Source organism: Myxocyprinus asiaticus, chromosome 1, assembly GCF_019703515.2.
Source record: "Myxocyprinus asiaticus isolate MX2 ecotype Aquarium Trade chromosome 1, UBuf_Myxa_2, whole genome shotgun sequence".
NCBI lineage: Eukaryota > Metazoa > Chordata > Actinopteri > Cypriniformes > Catostomidae > Myxocyprinus > Myxocyprinus asiaticus.
The window spans coordinates 29,902,596-29,926,842 of NC_059344.1; the positions used below are offsets into that span (position 1 = coordinate 29,902,596).

General features: G+C 41.8%; 1 pseudogene; it reads left to right on the plus strand.

Moving 5' to 3' along the window:
• Positions 1-24,247, plus strand: part of LOC127439842 (12S rRNA N4-methylcytidine (m4C) methyltransferase-like) — a 125,924-nt pseudogene that overhangs the window by 79,569 nt on the left and 22,108 nt on the right.

Below are 24,247 nucleotides of genomic sequence, written 5' to 3' on the forward strand. Positions count from 1 at the left end.
GATGATGTCAGTAATGTAAGATGCAAAACTATAAATAGACTGGTTTCTTAGCAATTATAAAGCCATACTTGTTGCATGCACACTCACTCACACATATAAACACATCCATGAAGCGTGTCTTTTTTTAACAATCTAAGATCTTACATAAGGCTTTGGTATCTCTAACACTGTTTAAACCACATAAAGATGTTAATATTTTAAAATTCTTATGTAAGTTTTTTGCATATTCTCAAATCATTCTGTGGGTAGCACAGCCACAGAGAAGCTTAGGAAACCCCCACAGTGCTTAAGGAGGTAAAAGAGAAGAGAGTAAGAGTGCTGAATAACAGTAAGAGAGAGAGAGAGGATTACTGTAGGTAGGTAGGGGTAATGAATATGCTGACCCAGCTCTAACTAGCTCAGAATCCTACTGTATTTGTTTCACTTAGCAGATGGGACTTATTGTAATTATGTCAGTTAAGTCTCCAATAAAGCAATAAGCCATGAGAGGTAATGCGTTACAGTGATTTTACCAAAGTGAATGTTTGGTTAGGCATGACACAAAGCTTCATTATTTTCTTTCATTTTTTTTTTTTTTTTTTTTTTGTATAATGGCAACTGCATTTGAGAACAGTCATTTAAAAAAAAAAGTTCAATAAATAATTGCATATATTGAATGTAAGTGGCAAGTGCAACCAGCTATCATCATGGTTGATAAAATTTGGTATACGTCATCAGATTGCCATGGTGTCTGTGTGCACTATGTTTTGGGACATTCTGATAGTATGCTTATTATATACAGGTTAATTAGTCGCAATGGGACAGGCCAAATCATTATTCTTGTTTTTTTGTTTTTGTCTGGTGTATCTCTCGATGATATTTGTCAAATTTCCTACGAATAGGATAAACAACCTAGGATGAGCTCAATAAAATAAGTTGTCTAGACAATTCAAAATGATGAAAAAATAAAAGATTCTTGGAAAAAAATGGAAAACCTTGTTACCTCTAGATTCAGGCGCACTCAAGGATTCAGATGAAATTATTAATAATCCAGCCTATAAAATTACAGAGATATAAGCAAACATGTAAATTCATTCATTATAGCACTCTAGCTCATAAAGTTCTGGAGATATTAGCGAAAATGCAAATTTGATTATTATATTGCCCCCTAGTGCCTAGTAGAATGTGTGTCTGTTCATCTGAGTGAGTGGAATTGGGGACCATCCTAACTAGTTTGTGATCTCTGCGATGTATTACATCCCATGCCCGCAAACATAAAATAACATACAGTGCATCCGGAAAGTATTCACAGCGCTTCACTTTTTCCACATTTTGTTATGTTACAGCCTTATTCCAAAATGGATTAAATTCATTCTTTTCCTCAATTCTACAAACAATACCCCATAATGACAACGTGAAAAAAGTTTGTTTGAAATCTCTGCAAATGTATTAAAAATAAAAAACGAAAAAAAAAAAAATCATGTACATAAGTATTCACAGCCTTTGCTCAATACTTTGTTGAAGCACCTTTGGCACCAATTACAGCCTCAAGTCTTTTTGAGTATGATGCTACAAGCTTGGCACACCTATTTTTGGGCAGTTTCTCCCATTCTTCTTTGCAGGACCTCTCAAGCTCCATCAGGCTGGATGGGGAGCGTCGGTGCACAGCCATTTTCAGATCTTTCCAGAGATGTTCAATCAGGTTCAAGTCTGGGCTCTGGCTGGGCCACTCAAGGACATTCACAGAGTTGTCCCGTAGCCACTCCTTTGTTATCTTGGCTGTGTGCTTAGGGTCGTTGTCCTGTTGGAAGATGAACCTTCGCCCCAGTCTGAGGTCCAGAGCGCTCTGGAGCAGGTTTTCATCAAGGATGTCTCTGTACATTGCTGCATTCATCTTTCCCTCGATCCTGACTAGTCTCCCAGTTCCTGCACTGAAAAACATCCCCGCAGCATGAGCTGCCACCACCATGCTTCACTGTAGGTATGGTATTGGCCAGGTGGTGAGCAGTGCCTGGTTTCCTCCAGACATGACGCTTGCCATTCAGGCCAAAGAGTTCAATCTTTGTTTCATCAGACCAGAGAATTTTGTTTCTCATGGTCTGAGAGTCCTTCAGGTGACTTTTGGCAAACTCCAGGTGGGCTGTCATGTACCTTTTACTGAGGAGTGGCTTCCGTCTGGCCACTCTACCATACAGGCCTAATTGGTGGAGTGCTGCAGAGATGGTTGTTCTTCTGGAAGGTTCTCCTCTCTCCACAGAGAAATGCTGGAGCTCTGTCAGAGTGACCATCGGGTTCTTGGCCACCTCCCTGACTAAGGCCCTTCTCCCCCGATTGCTCAGTTTTGCAGGGCGGCCAGCTCTAGGAAGAGTCCTGGTGGTTCCAAACTTCTTCCATTTACGGATGATGGAGGCCACTGTGCTCATTGGGACCTTCAATGCTGCAGAAATTTTTCTGTACCCTTCCCCAGATCTGTGCTTCGATACAATCCTGTCTCGGAGATCTACAGACAATCCCTTGGACTTCATGGATTGGTTTGTGCTCTGACATGCACTGTTAACTGTGGGACCTTATATAGACAGGTGTGTGCCTTTCCAAATCATGTCCAATCAACTGAATTTACCACAGGTGGACTCCAATCAAGTTGCAGAAACATCTCAAGGATGATCAGTGGAAACAGGATGCACCTGAGCTCAATTTTGAGTGTCATGGCAAAGGCTGTGAATACTTATGTACATGTGATTTTTTTCGTTTTTTATTTTTAATAAATTTGCAAAGATTTCAAACAAACTTCTTTCACGTTGTCATTATGAGATATTGTTTGTAGAATTTGGAGGAAAATAATGAATTTAATCCATTTTGGAATAAGGCTGTGACATAAGAAAATGTGGAAAAAATGAAGCGCTGTGAATACTTTCCGGATGCACTGTAGAAAATTATAACAAACACTATAGATATCAATGCTTGCACTCTTAATAAAATAAGTAACAATAAACAGTTATTCTGACAAGCAATGCAGTTCATTAGTTAGTAACAACTTGGAGCATTAAAATAGAATCCATTTTATATGCAGTTACAGGTGTGCTTATACTGGCTATTTTACAGTGATTTAAAACGTAGCTTCTACAGTCATATTTTAGAGCTGGAACTGTGTTTTAAAAGTGTTACAGTGCCTAACTTTATACAATGGTGGCAACAGCAAAATGTTCAATTAATCATTATATTTAAGCAATTCTTCTGCCTAGTATACAGCTCATTGGCTCAACTGTAGGCTGTTTATTGCCACATTAATATATAATTTAATTGAAGAGCTGTTACAGGTGTGTGCATATCAGTTATTTTACAACAGCTTTAAACATGGCTCATCCAATCAGGTTTAGAACCAAAACGATCCGTTTTATAAACAATGATTTATCTTTTAATATAATATTAAAGTTGTCTATGATTACTCTTCGATATTGTCAGTCTCTGTCAATATTGTCTTCAATATCTGTAGTGTGCACTTATTAGGTTTGAACTTTCGTGTTGATGTACAGCACTTGACAAATCAGCCACCGCATAGCCGTTCACTCTTCCACACTTAATGACACTCTGACATAGTACCTCCCACTCAGGCTAGGTGTCTAGGCATTATTGTCATGCACAGAGTCATGTTTCCTTCATTTCTGCAAAGTTTCTCTCAACTGTACCATCAGCTTTTAGTATTGTAGCAGGGAGATTAGCAAGTCTAATCTCCCTGCTACAATACTAAAATACTAAAACTTTAGCCAGCGATTACTGAGGAAACTACATGATTAATAAATTAAAAGTATTTGTAATATTAAGCTTGAATCCAGAGATCACTCTTAAAGGAATAGTTCACCCAATAATGAAAAAATCTGTCATAATTTACTCAACTTGTGTCATTCCAAATCTTTCTTATGCAGAACACAAAATGAGATGTTTTAATGAATATCCCAGTCCTTCATTTCAATACAATGGCAGTTCAGTCATGACAACTTTTGGAAAGATTTAGATTCACATTAATATGGGTATGATATATTGATTGGATATTGGTCTTGGAGGACTAGATCTTCTGTTGCAGAGCAAGCACTGAGACTTGCTACTGCTAGACAATCCACAGATATACTGAGTTAAGCATGAGGACATGCTGCTTCTGCACAATTAGGCAAAACACATGACATGCTGAATAAAGCATACATGAACATGCTGCTGCACAAATAGACATTATTACAAACAATCATCCATGTAACAGACCTTGACAGGTGGAAGTGGGCTTCAGATAAAAAAAACTCATGCAGCGCGCAGCAGTGAAACCGGCTTGTCCGCAAAAATGAACAATTTAAAGGGATAGACCACCCAAAAATATTTTCTCATAATTTACTCATCCTCATGATATCCCAGATGTGTATGACTTTCTTTCTTCAGTAGAACACATTTGAAGAAAAATAGAAAAATATCTCAGCTCAGTAGGTCTTTAAAATGTGTCTTAAGTAGGTCTTAAAAAGTTGTTGGGGCAAAGCCAAATTACTTTTTTAATGTCATCTAGGAATATAAACTCAGCAAAAAAGAAACATCCTCTCACTTTCAACTGCTTTTATTTTCAGCAAACTTAACATGTGTAAATATTTGTATAAAAGTAAAAAGATTAAACAAACAAGACATAAACTGAACAAGTTTCACAGACATGAGACTAACAGAAATGGAATAATGTGTCCCTGAACTAAGGGGGGGTCAAAGTCAAAAGTAACAGTCAGTATCTTGTGTGGCCACCAGCTGCATTAAGTATTGCAGTGCATCTCCTCCTCATGGACTGCACCAGATTTGCCAGTTCTTGCTGTGAGATGTTACCCCACTCTTCCACCAAGGCACTTGCAAGTTCCCGGACATTTCAGGGGGAAATGGACCTAGCCCTCACCCTCTGATCCAACAGGTCCCAGACGTGCTCAATGGGATTGAGATCCAGGTTCTTCGCTGGCCATGGCAGAACACTGACATTCCTGTCTTGCAGGAAATCACACACAGGACGAGCAGTATGGCTGGTGGCATTGTCATGCTGGAGGGTCATGTCAGGATGAGCCTGCAGGAAGGGTACCACATGAGGGAGGAGGATGTCTTCCCTGTAACGCACAGTGTTGAGATTGCCTGCAGTGACAACAAGCTCAGTCCGATGATGCTGTGACACACCGCCCCAGACCATGACGGACCCTCCACCTCCAAATTGATCCCGCTCCAGAGTACAGGCCTCGGTGTAACGCTCATTCCTTTGACGATAAACACGGGTCCGACCATCACCCCTGGTGAGACAAAACCGTGACTCGTCAGTGAAGAGCACTTTTTGCCAGTCCTGTCTGGTCCAGCTAAGGTGGGTTTGTGCCCATAGGCGACGTTGTTGCCAGTGATGTCTGGAAGGACCTGCATTACAACAGGCCTACAGGCCCACAGTCCAGCCTCTCTCAGCCTTTTGCGGACAGTCTGAGCACTGATGGATGGATTGTGCATTCCTGGTGTAACTTGGGCAGTTGTTGTTGCCATCCTGTACCTGTCTGCAGGTGTGATTTCTGTGATTAGTTGTGTTATTTTTTTAGTGTTTGCTGAAAGAATACCATGGAATTGGAACTAAAGCTAGGGCAAGGGTCTTTTTAATGGGATGTTATATTTGGTGTCATTTTGCTGAGTTATGGTGCTTTTTTGGGAGGGAAGGATTGTGTGGCTGATGGTAAAGGTTGGCATTTGAAGAAGGGGAATGTTGGAGGTGCTGAGAATCTCACTACTGCTCTGGATTTAATCAGTGTTTTTGCTCAGTTATTGATCAGTCAGTGTCAAGACATGCCATTACATTTCCACTCTGCATGTGCAATGAACAACAGGCATGGAAAAAAATCATGTTTACTGACTCTGCCTTCTTTATCTTATCCATGGATTTAGTTAGATCTGGGGTTTTTTTCTGAAGGGCCCCCTTTAAAACATAGATAGTGTATAGATCAGGTTTCATCTTAAGCTTACAATAAAGTATAGTGTACATGCTGGCACCAAACTATATTGTTCAACAAAATGAAACAATCTTCCATCAATTCCAAACATCTCTTGAACCTACAGAAGCCCTCTCAAGAAAAAAAAAAAAAAAAAAAAAAAAAAACAAACAACGGAAATCTTGAGCATATTGAGAAAATTCAGTAATGAAGATCTTGCTTGCAGAGGCACCCACTGTTGGTTTATGTATTCAGACAATACATTTCCTTGCTCGAATTGCATATCTGAGAAGGGTTGTTGTATATTTAATATCACAATCTTGCTGTGCCAAAGCCTAATAAGCTTGAGTGGTCAGAATAGTTGTACTCTACTCTCAGGATCACATTGCTTGTAATTTCAGGGTATGTTGTTGGCTCAGGCAAATGTAAGTCTGCTTTATTTCAATAATAATCACACAAAATGTTTTTTTCCCCCAAACAAAACCCAACGAAATGTGCAGAAATATGTCTTAGTATAAATATAGATAGACAAAAAAGTTTTGTCCATAGTACTTCAATACTGGGACTCGTGAGAATAATAACGTTGAAAAAAGAATGTAGAGAAGTCTAGTACCTTTGAGGCCCTAAACTGACTGTATATTGATGCAGTAGTAGAGGCAGCATTCTGTCTGTGAGAGGCTCTCCCTTTCTCCCTCCAAACTCACCGATCCATGGGCTGGGAGGGAGGGACGGGGGTTTACTGCTCTCGGAGTGTATGTCTTTGTGTGGGCGGGCAAGAGAAAGCCTCACTATAGATTTTCCAACAAATTAATGAAGGTACAAAGTGAACGAGGAGGAGGAAAAGAGAGAGAGAGAAAGAGATAGAAAGCCCCTTCCACCATGCAAAAGAACTGAGGGAAGCCCTTGCAGCGGGGGCGAGCACTGAGCATCTCCCTCACCCTTGATCTTTCAGCTGGCCGTGGGTGTGTAGGCAGAGGCACCCCAGGGTCCTACAGGAAAAGACCTCGGCCGACCACATGAGTGGGAGAGAAGGAGGACCTTTGACAACCTTGGAGGTGGAAGAAATGGAGGAGGTGATTGCTCTCCCCCTGTACACTTTTTCATCGGTCATGAATCTGCGTGTTTAGCATGACTACAAAGAGGTGATTTGAGGTACTGCCAACGCGGCCAAATTAACACCTCTGCATGGAAGCCCTGTTGCTTATCTGCCTTATTTGCCTCTCTACCATCTGATTTATAGTTATCTACCTGGGCTGTCCTCCACTCACAGGCTGTCTAAAGGTCATATGAAAAATAAATGGCTCCTCAGTATCAGGGAAACAACTCAGGAGGAGATGCAAGGAGACAGGGGAGACAAAGATGATGCTCGACAGCTTGTGTCTGTGTTTCAGGAAAGACCATCTTAATCTTGATCTGATGCCTGATTGTGGTTTAAACATTATTCATGTGTTTGTAACGATAATGTGTGTGGCACAGTAAGAATGCCTTTCTTACTTATCTGTGAAGTTTCTTTAGATAAAGAAGAGTATGTGAATTAAAACAATAATGACAAAAGGAAAAAAAGTTATGCGTAGCTACCCACGAGTCCATCTTAATGATTGAGGGTAAAAGAGAGGCACCGTCAGCACTCACATCAAACCAACACCTACACTTCAGCTCAAATGAAATGCTCATCACACATATACTGTAACATTTATACTCCCCTACATATGAGTGTGTCAATATTTTCCACTGAATATCCATGTAGCCTTTGCACATGCATGTTTGTTCATGTTGACATGTATTCATCGGTTTGTTTGTATGTGTGTCTGTTTGTCAATTAAGTTTCAGCTGTGACAGTGTTCTCTCACAGCCCTCATCTTCTGGTCTCTGGTCTCCTAGGTGATAAATAAATGATATTTTGTTACCTTCCCTGTGGGATGCATACTATTTGGTCTATCTCTCATTTTCCCTCCCTGTACAAACCACTAAGAACTTAATGCCTTGGTAACCAGCCCAACAGAGACAGAATACCTGCCACAGTTTTTTCAGCTCTGCAGAATTTGAATCTTGGTTTTGTATGGCAATCACAAGTTATGCAAGACAATAAATTACCTTGTACAAACACCAAATTATTAAAGCAATATTCCGGGTTCACTACCAATTAAGCTCAATCAACAGAATTTGTGGCATTATGTTAGTCACCACAGAAATTTATTTTGAAGTATCTCTCATTTTGTTAAAAAATAAAGCAAAGCAAAAAAAAAAAAAAAATGGGTTACAGTGAGGCACTTGCAGTGGAAGTTAATGGGGCCAATCATGAATGTTAAAATAAACATAAAATAAACTGTTTAAAGTTATTGTCCTGTTTACTTTTGTAACCTCCGTTCCCTGATGGAGGGAACGAGACGTTGTGTCGATGTAGTGACACTTGGGGTCGCCCTTGGGAGCCCCAAACACCTCTGATCTTTGAGAAAAGGCCAGTGGGAATTTGCGAGTGGAATTTGCATGCCACTCCCCAAGACATATGGGTATAAACGGAACTGGCTCGCAACCACTCAGGTTTTGTGCTGAGGAGCCGTGACAGGGTCCCGGCCATTTCAGCAGGCAGTTCAGAGATGTGGCAGGAGGAAACAATGTCTCGTTCCCTCCATCAGGGAACAGAGGTTACGAAAGTTCCAGGATGTTCCCTATCTGTCACTCACTCGATGTTGTGTCGATGTAGTGACACTAGGGGTCCCTATACGAAACTCCACAACTAGCTGAGCTGTGTTAAGTGGACTGGTGGTGCGAGATGGGCAAACCATTGCGTGCCTCGTAGCCAGCACACCTGGCCGTCACGTAACCTCCCCCAATGCTCCTACGAGCATCATACAGTCCCCCGCACCTCGGGGACAAGTCAACTGCCCAAAATGGGGACAGTCCACCCCAGCTGTGGCCTCTTCTCTTCTTTTTTTCTCCCCAAAAAAGAATGGAAATTGTTCAGCTGGAGGCCATAAATGTCTGCATCGGGGGTGTCCATTCCCAAGGGGAAGACACTGTGGAGACCACATCCTGCCCAAAGGGGAGGCAATTGTGTGGAAATATGTCACATGGTCTTACCAAGTGTTGTCGGCAGTGTTGCATGTGGAGAAGTCCCAGTGTTAGGTCCTACCCTGAGGGGACGGAGCTCTACAAACATGGCGACCGGTGGCAGAGGGAAACTCTGCTCAAGGAAGACGTGGGTTTACCAACAAGGAAACCGTCTCGCAGAAGATACATCACACGAGGTTACAAACAGGCAACCAGCGCATGTGGAGCACCTACCCCAGTACAGGACCTAGTAGCACACGTACTGGGCCAGCATCGAGTTTCTCCGCAAACTCACCTGCCACATGGCTGAGAAGGAAGGACATCCAGGGTCCATGACCTCGACGTCTGGGGGGTAACAAGCGCACGTCTCCCCCTCCAGAAGGGGAAAGGTGCTATATACAAGTGGTACACCCGGCCAGTTGTCCCACCAACTTACCTGGTCGTACCTGACAATACACAGAACGAACTGGCTCAACCTGGAGATTGAGGAACCTCGCGAAGGTATTGGGTGTTGCCCAGCCCACTGCTCTACCGATGTCTGCCAAAGAGGCGCCATTGATCGGGGCCCAGGAGGCTGCCACACTCCTAGTGGGGTGTGCCCAAAGCCCCAAGGGGGGCGGCACATTCTGAGCGTGGTATGCCAATGTGATGGTGTCAACGACCCAGTGGGCGATCCTCTGTTTGGAGACAGCGCTCCCATTCCGTTGTCCTCCGAAGCAGACAAAGAGCTACTCAGAGCCTCTAAAGCTCTGCGTGCAATCCAAGTAGATGCGCAAAGCACGCACTGGACACAGCAACGAAAAGGGCAACCCTCCTCCTGGTGCAGCTTCACTTGCAGGTTCACCACCTGATCCCTAAATGGGATCATGGGAACCTTGGGCATATCGCTCAGTCGGGGCCTCAGGACCACGTGAGAGTATTCCAGACCGAACTCCAATCACGTGTCACAGACAGAGAATGCCTGCAGGTCCCATGCCCTCTTGATGGATGTGAGCTCAGTCAGGAGGGCAGTCTTCAAGAAACTGCCTTTAGCTCAACTGACTCCAGGGCTCAAATGGGGCTCCCCGCAGGACCACAGAGAGATCCCATGAGGGAATGAGGCGCGGTCTGGGAGGATTCAACCTCCTCGCGCCTCTAAGGAACCTGATGATCAGGTCGTGCTTCCCCAAATACTTACCGTCACCTGCATTGTGGTGCACTGCCATAGTGGCCACGTACACCCTCAAGGTGGGGGGGACAGCCGCTCCACCAGCCTCTCCTGCAGGAAGGAAAGGACCAACCCTACTGCGCATCTCTGGGGGTCTTCGCATCGGGAAGTACACCACTTAGCGAACAGACACCACTGCAAGGCATACAGGCGCCTCGTAGAGGGAGCCCTAGCCTGAGTGATCGTGTCTACCACTTAGGTCTTCCGCATCCTGTCCAAGGGCCAGACATGAACATTCCAGAGGTCTGGTAGCAGGTGCCAGATGGTGCCCCATCCCTGAGAGAGGAGAACCCTCCTCAGGGGAATTCGCCAGGGAGGGGCTGTCATGGGTAGTGTGAGGTCTGAGACCCAAGTCTGGGTGGGCCAGTAGGGTGCCACTAGGATGACCTGCTCCTCGTCCTCCCTGACATTGCACAGGGTCTGTGCAAGTAAGCTCACTGGGGGGGAACGCATACCAGTGGCGCCCCCAGGGCCAGCTGTGTGCCAGCGCATCTGTGCTGAGGGAAGCCTCGGTCAGGACGTACCAGAGTGGGCAGTGGGAGGATTCTCAGGAAGCAAACAGGCTTACCTGCGCTTGACCGAATCAACTCCAAACCAGCTGGACCACCTGAGCGTGACCTGTCGTGACAGCGCGTCTGCCTTTCGGGCATGTGGCGAATCAAAGAAAAGGCAACAAAGGATTCTCCTCCTAGCCTCTCCAGGTGCCTGGGTCACCCATCTCAGGGGCGTCTAGAAGCCTTCCTTGGGTTCTTGGCAGTGGGCCGTGAGACGGGGGGCGTCTGCTTCCTGTGGGTGGCTCTACGCTGGGGCCAGGCCGCTGGCAGAGCCGGTGTCGTCACAGCAGGGGGACGCCCCTGACAATGAGCAGACAGGGTGTGTGAACTTGATCCGCTCTGGGGCAGGATATGCTGAATAGCCTCTGTCTGCTTCTTAACCACCGAGAACTGCAGGGCAAATTCCTCGAATGAGATGGGGGCATCAAGGAACCGTACCTTGTCAGCTTCCCTCATCTCGACCAAGTTGAGCCATAGGTGATGCTCCTGGACCACCAGGGTGGACATCGCCTGCCCGAGAGTCCGCACCGTGACCTTCGTCACCCGGACGGTGAGATCGGTTGCCGAGCGCAGCTCCTGCATCAATCCCGGGTCAGAACTACCCTCGTGCAGTTCTCTTAGTGCCTTGGCTTAGTTCACCTGCAGGAGAGCCATGGCGTGCAAGGCGGAGGCGGCCTGTCCAGCGGCACCATAGGCTTTAGTTGCCAGAGACGATGTAAACCTACAGGCACAGAGTCTCAGGCAGTTCCGCCAGGTGGTGGCATTTTGTGGGCACAGGTGCACCGCAACCACCTTATCCACCTGGGGAATTGCCGAGTACTCCATGGCAGCCCCACCGTCGAGGGTAGTGAGAGCGCTCCGAGCCCAGGAACCAATCGTCAAGCCGTGTGAGTTCAGGGGGGAGTGGAGGGTTCACCAGCTCCGCGTCGGTCTGCGACTGGGTGACCGTACCTGAAGGTGGGAGCCCAGTCGAGTCCTCGGCGTCAGACTGGACCAGCCCATTCTCCAATGCTGCGATCGAGAGCTCATCCACTTCACGAGCTCCGAATGAGATCGCAAACTCACCCTGAGACGAGCCGGCGGTCTTATCCCAGAACTCGACCGAGGCGAACGAGCATACTGGGGAATGGGAGGTCCGTGGGGGGTTACCCGGCGGAGCGGCTCCCATTGGGTTCCCCAAATCGCCCCCAGTGCTAACCGACGTGGCCTCAAACCCGTTGGTAGAAGGACCGAGGCGGGGAGCTGCTGGGGTGGCTTTCCCTATAACGAAGGAAAGCCACGACCGCAACGTTGCCATGGTTATGTTGCACAGGACCCGTCCACGAACGCTGTCTCCGTGTGGGCAGCGCCCAAGCACGTAAGGCAGCGATCGTGGCCATCGGAAGCGGAGAGGTAATGACCGCAACCAGGAATTAAACACAAATGGAAAGGCATCTTTAAAAAGATGCTCTCCATCAGTGCCACTCTTTAAGTAGGGGAAATATACTCTTTTATTGCAAGAATATATACTCTTTTAGACTGTTGAAGCGCCCAGGGGTGTTCTCTGCACTCCACCAGTGTGCGAGGGGGAGAAGCCGCTGTAATGCGCCGTAAACTCCAACAGTTTTTTTAGAGGTGAATGGAACAGCAGAGGATTCAGCTCGCTAAACACAACCGCTCAGCTCCGAAGAAAAAATCTGAACGAGTGGTTGCGAGCCAGCTCCTTTTATACCTGTATGTCCGGGGGAGTGGCATGCAAATTCCACTCGCCAATTCCCATTGCCCTTTTCTCAAAGATCAGAGGTGTTTGGGGCTCCCAAGAGTGACCCCTAGTGTCACTACATTGACACAATGTTGAGTGAGTGACAGATAGGGAAATCCACTTTTTTATCGGATTATAGTTATAGTATTTATGAATACAATAGTAGCCTAAACACTTTAAAAACATTATTTATTACAACATAGTTTCATTATACAAAAGTATAATTGATTTCACCTAAAAAGTTAGCCTATTTTATATGATACTAACATTTTTGTCAAAATACCTCAGTTAATGTTACTACTGTAAAATCTATTTAATTTTAAAGTGTAAAGCATGATAACCTTCTATGGGATTGTTGTTGAATTCCTAGATCAATTTTGCAAAGAGAAAAATTTTCCCATCACCACAATATTACTTGCCATGCAAATATCAATACAGTATTACAAGGAAAAATATCACGATACTTTAACATTTAAAATTTTTCCCACCGTACATGAACATGAACGCCCACATTTAAATGTCAACATTGCCTATTACATTTTATGCAACCTGGCCCATCCAGTCACAGTGAAATAATAAAGATTATTAGAAGATGTTCATTTCACATGCAAAGAGGGAGTTTAAAGGCACAGCAGCAAAAAAAAAAAAACAAAAAAACTTTTAATTCTAAGGGTCTTAGGCTTTGATCACACTGCACAAAAATTAATTTGGTTTTCAAATTCATTCCATGATTTCATCCCAAGCAAAATAAAAGTGTGGACAATCAATCTGAAAAAAACTTGGAAATCCAATCTTACCATTCATAATGAAACACATGAACAAAAATCTGATTTTAATCTGATTTCAGCCCACATATGGATGTGGTTTGGGCCAGGTTTGTAAAAAATAGGATTTCCTGTGGGTTTTTTATTTTATTTTATTTTTTTCATGTGCTGTTCAGACTACAAACAGCTAAATGGATTTGATTTGGAAACTCCAATTTTATTTTATTTTTTCTGCCTGTATAAACAAAGCCATAGAGTGGTTGAAAAATGGTCATGTAACACTAAAAGACTGTTCTTGGTGCAAGAAACCTTAACTATGTGGACCTGAGAATAAAATAATGATATGAAAGCCCCACGTCCTTGTTTTCTTCCTCGTAGTGTTTTCAAATCCATTCTGTCCAGGTAAAGTCAGTGCTAGGGAGGATCAGTGAGCTGAGTAACGTGTTCCCAGCACTGTGTTTAGGAGATGTGGATGCTGCCCTTCTGGATGCTGGTTGCTCCTCCATGCAGATGGAGAGAGGTTTCTCCCTCAGCAAAGGTGGACCACTAGACATGAGGATGGATGGAAACAGGTGTGAACATTAACTCAGCTAACATTCTCAGTAAAAGTAATCATTGTGGCTGTTTTTCCAAGCATCATTTGTGATTAGTAATGCCTGATTCACTTTTCATTCATTCTGGTGGCACCACAGTTATTATTCTTGGCTTACTCAATGTGTCGCCACATTGATTACATCCTTAGAGTCTTCATTTCTCTCTATTTCATATCTGTTCAAAACTAATTCTAAACAGGTGTAAAGCATAACCTAATTGTATCTTAATAAAATCTTTAGAAAGATATCTTCAACCCCAATTTCGACGAGATTCTGGTCCATAACGTCACGCAAACATGTCGGCACCCAGGGAGATGCTCAAAGTTATTGAGATTCACTTCTATGAAATAATATCCACCAATGAATCAAAATTCCTACATAACATGATAATAAAACCCGTTTAAGCTGAGACAGGTGTTCAAAATATGGTAAATTATGCTGTCTATTGATAATCGTACATCTGTACAACATATGCTAGTATTGCAGCATTGTTTATCAATTTGGTTGCTAGGAGACACCTCTGGTGACAATCGAACACCTGCTAAGCTAACGGGAGCATTTAAGTTTTGTTTGTTTTTACGTCTACTTCCGAGCATCAGGCAATGAAATGGCTTTATTTTCATATCAAGTCAGAATTTTCCACATCCGACTTTAAATGGAACGTACCATTAGCACTGCAGTGCCAAGTGATTCACAGATGAGGCCTTGCGAGACAACATAGCATGTTAGCTTGAAGTAGTGACTGAATGGACATAACTAATTCAGAAGGAAAAACAAAGAGACAAAGACATAGTGCTGTTGAGGAGCAATGTGTCATAAGCGGACTTGGCCCTTTCATTTCACAATATTGCTTATGGGAACCTCATACACAGGGATATTTCCACAATTATGAGAAAACATCCTTGCAAAAACAAGTGCAGACATTATAAAGATGTAGTGTCAATCATGTTGCTCAACTGGTAGAGCATGATGCCAGTATTATGGGTTCGATTCCCAGGGAACAAACAAACTGATAAAATGTATGCACTGAAGGCACTGTAAGTCGCATTGGATAAAAGCATCTGTTAAATGCACAAATGCAAATGTAACAAAACCCTGAACCCATTTTGCATTTCTTGTAAATTAATAATAAAGAGGCCTATTGTCATAATTGGCTTCTAACAACATTTAACTAAACAATAAAACAAGGTACTAAATGGTAGGTTGGTTCTAACAACAAGTTAATGCAATCAAATTGGTGCAGTACAATCGCTTTTCAGTTATGATATTGTGATGCATTGGATCATGACATATGTATTATAATGCGTATCATATCAGGAGGTGGTTGGCAATGTCCAGCCCTAATATATATCAAATAAACTGAAGCTAATCCCTCCATTCCATATCCCTCTAAATGTCATTACTATTTACTGCGGTTCAGTACTGTGATTTAGGAGCACTATTTTGTCAAACGAATTGCATGCAACCAATTTGATCTGATTAATTATCTATAAATAAACAAGTATAATAAAATAAACCTTATCTATAAATTAATCAGTCACCTAGACTGGTGTTTTTTCATGATTATGGGTTCCCTCTGATTTGAAGAAAAGTGAGAGTTATTTTCTTAGGAAGTTTGGTACAAGTTTTCAGTGTGATAATGAGGTGGAAATCCCACCCACCATAACCAACTCTGAACTTTTACTGGGGGCGAGATGATATGGTTGAAGAAAGAGAGAGAGAGAGATAGATAGATAGAGAGAGAGAGAGAGAGAGAGAGAGAGAGAGAGAGAGAGAGAGAGAGACAAAAGAAAGAAGAGAAATGGGGAGATGTAAAGCAGGTCGATGTAGATCAAGCCCACGGTGTCTGAAAACGCTGAATCCTTGCTTCGTCACAAAAACCCATACAAGGATTCCCTTTTACACAGTCAACTCTAGCTGGCCTTCAAGAAAAACAGAACATACCTACATTAATCAGCATGTCTCTCTGTTTGAGTTGCTCATTCTGTGCTCTTAGTTGTGCCCACATAAATGACGAACTAGTTATAATTATTCAAGTATCATTACTGTAAGATCCAGAATGACATAATTGCTAAAAGACAGGTAGATATTGTTTTGTATCAGTTGGAAGAACATGTTCAACATACATCTCTCAATGTTATGCTTGCCTTTCTTGGTGATTTGGCACATGCCAAGGTTCGACACAATGCTGGTGGACTCAAGGTGATGAATGACTTTAATTGCTATCTCACATTTTGACTTTTGTCTTATGTCAAACAGTTCTTTATCATCTACATAGTGCAGGTCCTCACAATGGAGGCCATTTTTTGTGCGTGTGTGTTTTCCCTCATGAGACGTCCAGAGACAAAGGGACATATTAGTCCAAGCTACATCAAGGTACCAAGCCCAAATTCCAGGCAATTATTACATGTACCTGAACCTCTGAATCAAGATGTTAAGAATATATGAAGCACTGTATAATAGCACAGCGTAAGTGTATTGAATAGCTGCTGACTGGATTAGCTAGCGCTTTTTAATATTTAATAAAACATTAAATATTAATGTTTATTTGTTTAGTCATATATTTTCACCTTTAAACAGACAGAGATTTGGCTCTTTAGATGAGTAACTTTATTTATCCTGATGTCTTCTACGAGCACATATACATTTTTTTCTTAAACAAAGAAAAAAACAAGTGCATAATTCAGTTCAAGATTTGATATTTTTATATTTGTCACTAACCGTTTCTCCCTCCTGTTCTTTCTCATGTACAAACACACTCGCTCTTTTTATAGATCTCAAGCCCTCATCTCCCAGAGTGGGAACGGTGGGAGGAGTGTTCACTGGTGTCTTAGAGCTGTCAGGCTCGGCTTCTGTCAGCCAGGAACTTGTGACGTCAAGCGGCTTAATTGGGCTCCTCTTTGTGCGTAGGTACCCCGACATGCCTTGTGCGGCTGACGTGGTCGACGCCTTAGATCAACAGGCCCTTGCGTCCATGCTGGCCGTGTACGGGGAGAAGCAGCACACCAGGAAAATTTCAGCGGCCATCATACAGGCACGCAACGTCTACCCCATCGTCCGGACCCTGCAACTGGCCAGCATCGTAGCAGGTACCTCCCCTCATTAATTCCCTACACCGTCTCGCTCACCAGAGGGTGAGAAAAAGAGAGAGAGAGTGAGAGAGATATTAATGCGAAGTCTCCCTACGGGACCTATTTGTCCTAGAAAAAGAAAAGGGAAGAGAAGATGCTGTTTCTAATCCAAAATCTATGCCGTCCTCCTTCCCCCACTCAGCTGTCTGAGTATCCATCAGTAATCCCTTGTATTTGACAAGGCTCTTATTAATAAAAAAAGAAGCAAGGAAAAGAGAAGCGACAAAAAAAAGAGAAAGTGAGAATGAGCGAAAAAGCTGCAGGTGGGGTTCCATGTGTTTTTTATCCCCTTCTCTTAATTTCGTATTTAGACTCACACTTCCAACCTGTACTCCTCCAGACTCCCCCCTCCTTGTATCCTTTGATTTGTTTCTCACACTCCTCGCCATATACAGCTCCCTCCCTTTTTGTGCCCTTCACCGCACCCACACCAACACACTTCTCCAAACTCACGCGTCACACACACCACATTGAGGCAGCTCGATGGTTTTTGATATTATATTTATCATCTGCTTTATTTTCGCTGTTGCTGTTTCCATCGCCTAATGCTGGTGATGAGATGGAGAGGGGAGGGATGGAGAAACAGATAGAGAGCTGGTTCACGAGGCAAGAACGTGCATCACGCCGGGAGAACAGGTGTGACTAAGGGCAGTTGTTTGATCTTCTTTGAAGAGAAGAGTGAGCCAACTACAATATTTGTTCCAATAAATCTGAAGTTTGTAACTCCAGAGAGTCCCTGGCAGGGCCGTTTTAGACCCTAGGCGAGATCCCTATTGGCGCCCCAATTTGGGGGGGGGGGAAGGGGGGGATGGGAAATGGGAGGGGTTTAGAAGCCATAACAATGGGTATCAGGGGAGTTCTCTGTCTTATGAGCTCTTTGTTTCCTTACTTGAGTAACTTAAGCCCACAATGCCTATTTCACTCTTGCTTTTGGGGACAGGCCAGTGTCTCTACACCTGCCTCCACATTTTTTTTTTTTTTTTTTTTTTTTTTGTGGAGATGGATCTCCTCTTTTGGTTGTGGAGGTTGTTACTGTACGTTCTGTCTTTCTCTTTTCTTAATAGCCACCAGCCACAATTCTTTTGGTAACAATATCAGCTGTATTTAGCGCAATTTAGTTCTTCTCTTTCAGCCACACTCTGAAAACTATCATAGGTTTGGGATTTAGATCCATGACACGGAATCCCCAACCAAGGTTCTTAGCTAGTACTGTTTAATTAAACACATTAGAGAAGAACTGAGGTCACACCAGTTGAATATTCTCGTCAGTATGAACCCAGCTGGCGTGAAAGCAGATTATCTGGATTCCCCAAAGAAAAGTGTCCCTTGGTCCCAATGCACAGATCAGCTTTCTTCATATCAGACTGGTTTGAATCATAATGAGCATCAGGGCCAGATGTAAGCATGGGCAAGGGTGTGCTGAGCCCACCCAAATGTGAGTCTTTCCCACCTAATCAAATATTAGGCAAATACGGTATTAAATAAAATATTTTATTTTTTAAGATTTGTGCATTGGTTAAAAGCAATAAGGGGGCGGGCTGTGGGTTGCAAACATTGAGGATGGGCCCCAACAAATCACATAAAAGCATCAGATATTTGTAGTATTTTTCTATTTTTGTCATTGGCCAAAAGCAACGACACTCAAGAGGCGGCTGCTGCAAACCAGAGAGTCAACAATAATAAGAGATATTTTTTGCAATGCATAGGTTTTTAGTGCTCATATGTGGCTGTTGTTAACATACCACAGGCTCACTCTTCTCGCTTATCAAATATCAACCTCCACATCAGCTCCCTAAAATCAAGTTTTGGGTGTTTGCAAAATACTGGACTGGAGTTGTAAAGCACTATCCCAGCCAATATTAGCTGATGGCACTGTTCGCGATCATGGCTGGATACAGTGTTTTTTGAGGGATGCATGCTTCTGTTTCCCCTGTTCGGTGTCGCTGACAAGAGAGATGCTGTCTGTCTTCACCTTGCATCTTTTTTATTACATTCTTTTTTAAATCTTTTTATAGTGCTGTGATAGGTAATTTATTTTTTAATTTTTTTTGTCAGTGTACTTTAAACATTTGGTGCTGACATGACATTACTTCTATCCATCCATCTGTCTAAACTCCTTTACATTTACCTAAATTACTTTAAACATGTTTATTTTCACTAGTAAAAATACCAGTTCCTTTTACTACCCTACAAAGGCCAAACTCAGTAACTACACCAACACTGAAACTGAGAAAAATGTCTTGAATAATTTTGATGTGGATTTTGTAGTTACTGCATCTTCACATCATATTTTCTCTGAATCTCAGCATATGAGCCAAACTTGTCTGTCACAGGACAGATCATAATCTGAGACCTGATTTCAATCATAACTCTTATACATAACTTTTGCATTTTGCCTTTGTAAGGCATTATTATTGCTAATTACATTTCCATTTAACCAATTAAACAGAGAAGTCAAAGAGAAAGAATCATCATCATTTAATATTTTCCATCTGTGTTAAAATTTTAGGTTCTTAATCTTAGATGTTATTGATCTCTCCATCTAATATATTTCCTTCCACTCCATCCTTGTTTTCATCCTTGATATTATTTCTCTCCACTCCATCCTTGCATTGGTGGGGACTTTGATTTGTCATTGTAATTTGTTTTAAGGCTGTAATTCTAATTACCCTGAAAGAGTATTGCTGTAATTTATTTCTTGGTAATGGAGGTAGTATACCAAGAATAAGGTTGTCAGGGACCGCTTCAATTGTATGATTAAATACAATGTTTATCGGTTTAGTTATTTCAAGTTATTTTTATATGGGGAACAAGTGTTAAATATAGGTATAATGAGCCTTATAATTTTAACAATTACAATTAACAGTCCCCCACCGCCACCACACACATTTCCAAATGCCCACCTTTGACATCTTCCAGCCCACGCTAGCCAGGCCTGATGAGCATCAGCACAAAAATGGCTTGAGGCCAGTAACTCACACCCTCTCTGACTGCAGTCAGCTACTCCAGCCTCTCTGTAAACTTTCAGCCAATCAGTCCAGACCTTCAGATTCATTTGGAAAAGCTCACAGATTTTGACAGCATGGTTAAACAGTTGTTTAAGCTGCTGGTCATGTTTTAAAATCACTGTAAGAGAGACTAATCAGTCCATTATTGATCACTGGTTGAAGAGCAGACTTGTTGGAGAACTGATGAAAATTGATCTTTCGTTTTCTCCTTCAGAGTTTCTTCAGGCCTACATCGCAGTCGAAGTTCGGTCTCCATGATACCACTTTAACTTTATCTGGCAGTGTTGTACTACAATTGACAAAGAGTGACTCTTCCTGAAATAACTGTAATCAGGAAATTTTTTCTTGGATGATTAATTGGTTTGTTTTCTGGTTGTTTTTTATTTTTTATTATTATTATTTTATTTCAACTTAATACAGTATCTATTGAGTATCAAAGTGTTAGAATCTTTCCTTTGCATTCAGAATGCAAATATATTTTTGGACCCACTTTATTTTAGTTGTCTTTAATGACTTGGTACTTAAGAATTTGATACAATGTACTTATTATGTACATATGTGTTATTGCATTGTACTAACATTTAAAATACATGCATTTAATTTCATCTGTAATTACACTGTTAACCTTACCCCCTAAACCTAACCCTACCCCAACCCTAACTCTAACCCTAGCCATACCTCAACCTCAGAAGCTGCAAATGTGGATCTTGTGAGAATTTTGCACGTACAACATGAAGTTACACAATGTATTAATAAATACATTGTATTTTATGTATTTTATTGTTAGTACATAGTAGTTAAAGACCTAAAATAAAGTGGCACCAATTTTTTTTTACCTTCCTTAGCTGGGAGCGTTTAGTGCAATTTTGGCACAATTTTGCCATCTGAGACAAATTAAGTGGAACGTAAAATATTTATTTTTAAAGCAATAATATTTTAACATTTAACAATAAGGTTCTAGATGTTAACATTAATTAATTATTTTTTACAGCATTTATTAATTCTTTTTATTTTATTTTTATTTTATTTTATTTGATCCCCTTTTCTCCCAATTTGGAATGCCCAATTCCCACTACTTAGTAGGTCTTCATGGTGGCGCAGTTACTTGCCTCAATCCGGGTGGTGGAGGACAAGTCTCAGTTGCCTCCGCTTCTGAGACCGTCAATCCGTGCATCTTACCACGTGGCTTGCTGTGCATGACACTGCAGAGACTCCAAGCACGTGGAGGCTCATGCTACTCTCCGTGATCCACGCACAATTTACCATGCGCCACGTTGAGAGCGAGAACCCCTAATCGCTACCACGAGGAGGTTACCCCATGTGACTCTACCCTCCCTAGCAACCAGGCCAATTTGGTTGCTTCAGAGACCTGGCTGGAGTCACTCAGCACGCCCTGGATTCGAACTCAGGACTCCTGGGGTGGTAGTCCGCGTCAATACTCGCTGAGCTACCCAGGCCCCCTTTTACAGCATTTATCAATCTTGGTTTATTAATCTCGACTGGCTGTCAATTGAGACCAGCTAATATGTATGTCATACAGTTTGACATAATAGATTGTTGATGTCCCACAGTAAATCTCATTATTTTCAGAATATAAAATAATCTGGACACAAAAAATCACACAGCGTACACCCGGCTTTATGGAGCCAAGTGAAGGTAAAGCTTCATGGTGGAGCTTGGCATATTGCTGTTTAAGTAGTACTATATAGCATAATCTTTTTATCCAAAGCAGTTTGTTTTGCTCTTTGAGTAACTTTGGATTGTCATTCAATACCAGAACTACTTGTGGCAACAGTTTTCTGGCATTGAGCCAACAAAATTAAAATATTTCTAATATTGGATCTGGAGGTACAGTGTTTGTGCCAGGTGGCATTTCACAGAAACACTGGCTAGTATATGATGCTAAAGGTAACACAAGTGCCTTCACTGTTTGCCACAAATATGTAAAGAAAAATATCTAAACATTTTATTTATCACACATAAAACATATTTTTTCTATGAAATATTGCAACATAATGTTTAGCACTCCCAGTATTTATTTAAAGGTCTATGGACCCTTGTCTTCTTTAAGGGTACAACTTTTAATTGTCCCCGCTTCCTCTGTGGTTACTTGTTGTGTTGTTTTCACTCTGTGGTTTGTTGTTCAGAACTGCATTGCATTTGCAAAACCATCAGGATTGAAAGGTCATAAAAATTGAGAATAGATTTTATTTTTTATTTTTTTTATATTTTATCCTTTTCATGCTGAGACTACATGGATCAATAGCTCTAGTGATTCCCTTAAATTTAATCTGCTTCCTGCAGTAATGGAATTCTCAGAATTCTTATGCATGCTCTTCAATTGTGCCTTAATGTGCTTTTATGCATCAACCCATATGCATAAAAACCCCATTTTGAATAAACATTGTCCTTAATCCATCGACCACACCAGTTCATTGTTGCTTGATTTTTTTATTTATTTCTATATGCAACAGTTCCGTAATTTACATAATGAAAGGTTGTTCACTACCAAACCAGATTTGAAATCGATCACAAATCATACTGCAGTTCACAAAAAGACAACCCTAGTCACCCCTTTTTATGTGGACTGGAGTGCGGTTGTTACTTCCTGACACGAGTCCACACCACTAGCTCTAATATGAAAGCGCCCAAATACTGTACATTAGGGGTCACAACAACACAAGTTTGAACCTGCAAACTTAGTGTGAGTAGCTCAGATCCATATCTGTTGTGAGGTTCATTTCATTTTCCTGCTACTTGTACAATTCATTTATGTGAAAAAAAATAAAAATAATAATCAACACAAAAACATTTCTCTATTGAGATTCCCTACCAGCCAATAGCAGCACTGCCCTTTCAGCCTCAAATAGCATTCATGATATTCTGTGTCCCTGTGTGGCTTGTTGCTTTTATAAAGTGGGATTTACTAGATAATAATGAAGCATTACTTCTTGAATCTCTTGTGCATAACAGCTCCTTCCTCAATGTATGAACAAGGTTCTTGTAATGGCCCTTCCTGAGCTTTCAAAGAAAGCAGCATAAATTGAGACTGTACAGTAATATAGAGCCCTTCATCTAATTTTTTACTGGCAATCTGATGTGATCAGCATAGATTGGGAAATGTTGTGCAAATTTTTGTTAACTCTTCAGGGTAAACAAGAAGATGGAAGGCTTTAATTTGAGCTCTTTCTCTCTCATTTTCTCTCATTGCTTTTTTCTTTCCCAGAGCTGAACAAAGAGAAATATGTAAGTGTCCGTGAGACACATTTGCCAGAGATGAGTCATCAGTGTGCTGTCATGGCACATGCAGGATTGACTCTTTTCTCAGAACATATTCACCCTTCAACCATAATAATGTGCCATGACAAATGAAGAACAAATAAAGAAACAAACCTCTTAACTCTGTCTCAAGCCATACATGCAAAATCAATCAAGAGCTTGGGTGTCCAACCTAACATTTAAATGTTAAGTGTGACCTGGCCTTTTCCCAGTTCTCATGCGGCTCCTTGTCTGCGTTATGACTTCACGACTTGTATTGTTTTTCTGTTCCTTTCTCAAAGATGTAGAGGTGGATGAGTCAAATGTGTGGCATGTTTTAATCAGTTCATCTTTAGGAGAGTTTTATCAGAAAGGTCTGACATTTGGAAAGATTTGAACTGGATCATGACTACATAGGACAGCGGTCATGTACTCTGAATATCTCTCTTGTTCTAAAACATAGTTTACAGAACCTAGGGGGAGGTATTCAGGGCATTGGTGTGAATTTGTTACACCTGGAGTGATAGGGTCACTGTCATCTTTTTTTCCATGGCTCTTTTAAACCCTAAAGATGGGTCTCAAAATATCGGATACATTTGTTGTTACCTTCAATTTACGTCTCAGCTTTTTTGCCCCTAATTATAGACAAGACTATATTATATGCAGAAACCTTGCTTTTTAAAACATTCAAAATATTCAAAATGATAGGGCTGGAATTGCTCTTTCATAAGTGGTTGTTAATTTTGTTGGTCATTGCTTAAAGGGTAAATGATCATTATTCATTTTTTTTATGTGTCACACTTTTGAAATATTTCCTTTTTAGATCTTGAGAGAAGCCCCTATTCAAAGGTTCATATTAGTGTCACAGGAATGTTAGGAAAAACACAAATGTTTTTTTGTGATAAAAAAAATAAAAAGTAGTAAGGCTTAATGTTCATTACATCAGGGAACAAAAGCAACAAGGCAGGCTGCAATTCTGGCTTCAAATGTAA